We start from the raw sequence: 5,409 nt of genomic DNA on the forward strand, positions 1-5,409 counted from the left end.
GGTCCCTGGCTGCTACTATTTTCCTTTATGGAATTAACTTTACACTCTCAAGAGAAAGTAGAAACATCTCTCTACTCTCTTGTCTTATGTAATTGTATATCTCATGCTAATTCCAGGTCATGAAATGGGCATTGATTTTGCATGTGTGGATAATAGATTTTATGTTTACATAATTATAGTAAAACCATAATTAATCAAGGTAATTTCTTTTCTTTTTTATTTTTTGAGTGTGGAGTTTATTGAGAGAAGGGTAAAGGGGAGGGAAGATCGAGAGGCAGACAAAGAAAGAGGGAGAAAGAGAGCTCAAAAGGTACTTTCTAATTTTGTTTTAATCTATAAGGAGTTTTCTGTCTATAAAAATACTATGGCCTAATAGCATCTTCTCACAGCATGCATATTGGGCTTGCCTGGACCTTGCCAAATGGCTGAGGTGACTTCTTGGCCTCTAGGCTCCTCTCTTGGCCCCCACCTCTGTCCAGTCTTCCCTCCCTCCCCTCTCTCAAGCACCAGTTCATTCTGGACCCTTGCAGATGCCTCTGGCTATTTTCTCCCTCATACCTACGATAACCACGTGGTGGAGCAGTTGTGGCCTCATTTTTCACTCAGCTAAGCATATGAAGACACATTTCTGAATTTTGTTTTTACTACAGAGTGTATACATCTCAGGAAATGCTAATGTTTACAACCATAACTGTGGTGATTTATAATGTATTATTTTCCGATCCAATCAAATATACAGAGGTATCTCATTTCACTAATACCTATGGGGATTGCTATTCTTCGCGCTGAAGGCCACTCTTCGGTAGGGAGGTAGTGGACTACGGGAGTTAAAAAAACCAGAAGCTTTGTAACTGTTACGGTATGAAAGAGAACGCCTTTGCAAACTACAGACACTGCGGATGCTCTACGAGATTATTCTGTGAAAATATTCTGACAACCATAAAAGATTTTAAAAAAATCACGATTAAATCCCACTTCATAGGATCTCAACCTTATCGACAACCGAAAGATATTCACAACGTAATTTTGAAAGCCGAGTCCTTCTGAGCAGCCTCAGCGAGCAGAGCCCCGGCCCCTTCCCTCCTGGGTCCCAGCTCCGCAGCTCCTCTGACCTGGGAGGTTCCAGGGCCGCTGGGCTGCGGTTCCCGCCACTGCGCTGCTGACTTTCCCTGGAAATTCCCCGGCACCTGCGGCTCTGAGGAATTTTCAGGTCCCCGATCTCACAGCGCGGTCTACCTCACCCAGTTCCGAACCACGCGACTCCCCGAGTCCAACAGGAATTCCCTGTCCTCGTTCCCTGGAGCGGCTCCTCCTGACCCGGCACAATACACCCCACTTCCGGTGACGTCTTCTTTACGCGGGCTCTTTTTAGTGTCCTGAGTCGGTGCTTCTACCCCCCCCTACCCCCACAAACACCTCTCGCAGGTGTCCTCTCTCCAACAGGGACCCGGCCCTTCTACTCCATCTCAGGCTGCTGTTAGGAATATTTTCTATTTCCGTGGGACCTCCAAGATGTTAGGAATATTTTGTAACACAAGCTCTCTGCCGAGCAAAAAAGTCCCAACCAAGCCAAATCAAAACAAAAACTAAAAGATACCCAGGTTTAATTGGACTCCAGCGCTCTCCGGTGGCCCCGGGAAAACCACGTGTTTGTTTGTTTGTTTGTTTGTTTGTTTGTTTTAGGAGAAGTTTAAATAGCCTGGGGGAGTGGTCTTGACCTTCTCTGAGGAGGGGGCAAGGTGCAAGGAGCTCAAGGACGGGGCCTATAAAGATGGAGGATAGATACCAGGATTTACAGCTGCCTTCCACAGAGCTCCAGCTGTCCTGGACCGACTCTGCACAGCCTCCCCACATGCTTGCTGCCAGTCTAGAGTAGAACTGGATCTAGAAGGACAGTGCACCCCACTTACTGACTCCCCCCCCCCAGTTTTGAAACCTTGGGATACACGTTATCATGCACGGAGTTAGCATAACAGAAGTTATATTTTATTATGCTGAGGGTCATCACACTCTACATTCCTAACTAACTAACTAGGGTTTCCCCAAGGCTGTTCGCCTGTTGGACGGTGTGGACGGTGTGTCTTAGCTGAAGGTCAGGCTCAGTCTCTAACTGAAATCTTTATTTTGATGGTCACAATCCTAGGGGAGACTGTTGAGTCACAGGGCACATCAAGGTGGCCTCTCTCCGGAGATGCAGAGCAGAGTGTCTCTCTGTTCTCTGTTTAAATACTGTCCACTAAGGGTAAAGATATCTCGGACTGTGTCTGGGTATCTTGAGTAAGTGATGTAACTAAATTCTGGTTGTCAGGTGCAGCCTTAGGTGTATCGGGATTTCCTAACTAAGCTATTGTTACGTGTCTAAAAGGGTTTTTTTCTGTTTGTTTTGGTTTTTACTATGCTCATTACGTCCTGCCTAATTTCTCATCTTGGAATACTAGTCTCCTGGCTTAAAAACGCATACCGGAAGTCAAAAAACTCCCTAAATTATGAGACTCAGATGTCATTTCTTCTCCCAAAAATTAAAACTAAGATGTAACGTCCTTGGCTCAAAGCATAAACCATATTTGTTTCCCCCAAGGAGAGCAACTTAAATGATATCAGATGTACAGAACTCAAAAACTAGAGTCAAACACGTAAACCATGTGAATGAACTCAGAGAAGATAGGAACAAAAAAATCCCTTGGCAAGGACACGCTAGCAAATGCCTGAAGGAAATGAGAACACTGTAAGATATGAAAAATGAATTCAATAAGTAGAAACACTGAAACATGCAAACTGAAATGAAACAAGAAATGAAAAATGCAATAAGCCTAATAATACAAAGAGATCAGTCGGAGCCGGGCGGTGGTGGCGCACGCCTTTAATCCCAGCACTTGGGAGGCAGAGGCAGGTGGATCTCTGTGAGTTCAAGACCAGCCTGGTCTACAAGAGCTAGTTCCAGGACAGGCTCCAAAACCACAGAGAAACCCTGTCTCGAAAAACAAAACAAAAAAAAAACCAAAGAGATCAGTCCATTAGGGGACAGGATATCAGGCTTGCAGATAAGGTAGAGGAGCTGTATGGCTCAGTCAAATAAAATAATGAATTAAAACGTTCCTTGCAAGTAGCAGTACTTAATGATAAAAGTGAAGTGTCAGCTGCATGTTCTGTACTTATTTGCAATATTCTAAATTTTTGAGACAGTAGCTCATGCTGGAGAGCTTTACTGGAAAGCCGGATAAATTTCCATCACCATACAAATGAAGTGGCACTAAAAAGCTACCTCTATCCTTTCCTCCCAGACCTCCACTACTGCCAATCAAACATCCAGAATTACACTATTAGCAAAACTGATATTCCAACATGAGGCAATATAGAATGTGAGCATACCATTATACTCAGGCAAAGAAAGACATCAAAACAGAACTAGAAAAATTAAGTTGTTTTTATGTTAGGAATGGGTCTGAACATCTCAAAATAATGACAAGGTAAAAAAAAAATCTTACTTCTATGAGAGCAAACATAGCTGTGCCAAGTCCAGCATGCAAACACATTCAGCAAGGGTCCCACTAGGACTTCATTTCTTTGAGTGGTCAGAGCTCACCTCACATGCTTATGTCAATGGCTAGGTTAAAAACAACACAACTGACAACCTAACCACAATTTTGAGCACCATTTTTTAACATTTTGTCCCCAAAAGTGTTGACCTTCGAGAAATTTGAAATTCTCCAAGTAGCTTCTTTACATTTTTTTGAAATGGAATTGTGTCTTCTTTCAGTCTTTGACAAAAAAAAAGACAAGAAATTCTGTTTACATTTCTCACACTTATATGTACATTTCTAAATTTTTGGTGAATTCCAGGAGTGGTGATTCATGTCTTTAATCTCAACCCTCTGGAGGCAGAGGTAGATGAATCTGTCAGTCAAGATGAGCCTGGTCTACATGGTGAATTCTAGAACAGCCAGGGATTCTCAGTGAGGCCCTGGCTCAGAAAAAAAAAAAAATATCTGAGAGCTGGAGAGGTGGCTCAATGGTTAAAGCACTGACTGCTCTTTCAGAGGACACAGATTCTATTACCAGCGCCTACATGACAGCTCACAATCATCTGTAAATCTAGTCCAGGGGATCTGTTGACCTTTTCTGGTACTTTCTGAACTTTGTGAGTACTGCATGCATATGGTCCAAAGACATATATGCAGATAAAGCACCCAAATATATAAGCTGTGGGATAATGCTTTTGTACACTGTAATGATTTGTAACTCATATTGGTTTAATAATGCCTCACTGAGAAAAGGTATCAAGCCACATGGCTAACCAGAGACAAGGATTATGGGTTTTTTTGTTTTTTTGTTTTTTTTTGGTTTTTCGAGACAGGGTTTCTCTGTGGCTTTGGAGCCTGTCCTGGAACTAGCTTTGTAGACCAGGCTGGTCTCGAACTCACAGAGATCCGCCTGCCTCTGCCTCCCGAGTGCTGGGATTAAAGGCGTGCGCCACCATCGCCCGGCTTTTTTTTTTTTTTTTGAGACAGGGTTTCTCTGTGGTTTTGGAGCCTGTCCTGGAACTAGCTCTTGTAGACCAGGCTAGTCTCGAACTCACAGAGATCCGCCTGCCTCTGCCTCCCAAGTACTGGGATTAAAGGCGTGAGCCGCCACCGCCCGGCTGATTATGGGTTAATTTAAGTTGTAAGAGCTACTTAATAGGCCAAACAGTTTATAATTAACATAAGTTTCTGTGTGTTTCTTTGGGGCTTAAACAGCTGCAGGACTGGGTGGGACAGAAACTTCTGTCTACACACATAAAATAAAAATAAATAAATGAGCCAGGCATTGGTGGCACACACCTTTAGTCCCAGCACTCCGGAGGCAGAGGCAGACAGATCTCTGTGAGTTCGAGGCTAGCCTGGTCTACAAGAGCTAGTTCCAGGACAGGCTCCAACTTCAGAGAAACCCTGTCTCGAAAAGCCTAAAATAAATAAATAAATAAATTTATAAAAAGCCCAATAGAAGCCAGGTGGTGGTGGTGCACGTCTTTAATCCCAGCACTCAGGAGGAGGAGGTAGAGGTAGGCAGATCTCTGTGAGTTCAAGGCCAACCTCCTCTAAAAAATTAGTTCCAGCACAGCCAGGACTGTTATACACAGAGAAACACTGTCTTGAAATACCAAAAACAAACAAACAAACAAACAAAAAACAACCACAATGGAACATCTGTGGTGTGGTGTTCACTCAATGAATAACATCTACAAAGAGAAAAAGAAGTATATCTTCTTTATCTGGCTTTAACAGATAAACCTGAACTTAATGCAGTCTTATTTTTAAATAGATTTTATTTATTTGTTGTGTATGCAGTGTTGTGCCTGCATGTATGCCTGCTATCCAGAAGAGAGCACCAGACCCCATTACAGATGGTTGTGAGCCACCGTGTTGTTGC

The sequence above is a fragment of the Microtus pennsylvanicus genome, chromosome 1 (assembly GCF_037038515.1).
Source record: "Microtus pennsylvanicus isolate mMicPen1 chromosome 1, mMicPen1.hap1, whole genome shotgun sequence".
Taxonomy (NCBI): domain Eukaryota; kingdom Metazoa; phylum Chordata; class Mammalia; order Rodentia; family Cricetidae; genus Microtus; species Microtus pennsylvanicus.